Genomic DNA, 1,415 nt, shown 5'->3' with positions numbered 1-1,415 from the left:
CCGATGGGAGACAGATGAGGCTGTCTGCTCCCTTAAAGATCTGCAGTCTCGGAACCCACAGGGTGGTCATTCTGCTCCATCCTAGAGGGTCAGTAAAGAACAATTCTTTATTTTTTTTTATCATCCCACCACCACTAGTTTAAATAAACTCAATCCCTCTGGGCAAAACCCTCTCTCTTTCCTTGCCTGCCTTTGTAGAGGCTAACTCACAACAAAGTAGAATTGCCCCCGTAGGGTTTTCAGGAGGCTGCAAATCTTTAGCGAATGACCGCAGACTAGCTGGAGGCAGACCCCTGCCTTCCTGGTTAACAGCGGAGCCTTTGACCTTTGCATCACAAGGACATTATCCATCAATCTTTTTTGTTTGTTTGTTTGTTTTATATATAATAGTTGTATTGACACATCTTACACAATCCAATATATCCATTCATGTACAATTCTGATCTTCAATCCCAATGAGTGGAGTTATACAATCATCAATGTGAACAAATCCCCATTTCCCCCCACCCCACCTCTTCCCATACCCTCAGGGAACATTACTCCTGTTACTATTTCTGTAGGCTTATCTATCTTGACTTACATGTGCAGATCCATCTTAAATATACAACAGTTGATTCCAGCTCCTAATGACCCTGTAGGAGAGAGTTGATCTGCCCTGAAGGGTTTCCTAGGCTGGAATCTTTTCAGGATCAGACCCACCATCTCTTCTGGCGGAGCAGCTGATGGGTTCACTGGCCTGTCTCTCCCTTTCCTTAACCGCTACACCACTAGGGCTCTGTCCCCACCCTGGTAATCAGTATGAGTTGAACATGCCGGAATTGTTGAACTGACCTATACTTTCCTCTGTGTAGTTTTGCAACACAATTGTTTTTAGTACAGTAATAAGGATCTCTTGTGGTGCAGAAGGTTGGTGGTTCAAATCTCCCTGAAGGAGAATGAGAAGGCAGTCTGATTCTACGGAGATTGATAGGATCTGCATGGGTTGCTATGAGTCGTGTAGACTCCATGGCAGAGAGTTTGAACGGTTGCGTTGCGCGGCGAGTCAGAATCACAACCCAGACAGTAGTGGGTTGGCTTGGTTTGTAGTTTGAGTGTTGGTTAATTCACAGAACAGAAAGCATCTACGCAGCACAGCCCACTCCCACCCCTGTGCCTGCACCTGGGCCAGGGGCAGATGAAAATGACTGAGACATGGTTTTACCCACCAAGGAGCTCTGTCTCCTGGGAGAGATGAGTAAATGCCCATCTGTTGATGAAATGCCAACTGCAGTGAGGGCAGCATGGAGAAGCAGCTTGAGTCACTATGGGGAGTTTTTGTAGGGAAATCCTCTGCCACGGTCTATTCTGACTCATCCTGACCGTGGAAGGCAGAGCAGAACTGCTCCTCAGGGTTTCCAAGACTGGGATTCCCTCTG

This window comes from Echinops telfairi, unplaced genomic scaffold (assembly GCF_000313985.2).
Source record: "Echinops telfairi isolate 266 unplaced genomic scaffold, ASM31398v2 ScPeMD7_655;HRSCAF=1070, whole genome shotgun sequence".
Taxonomy (NCBI): Eukaryota; Metazoa; Chordata; class Mammalia; order Afrosoricida; family Tenrecidae; genus Echinops; species Echinops telfairi.
The sequence above is the reverse complement of the archived record's forward strand: the minus strand, read 5'-3'. Positions refer to the sequence as shown.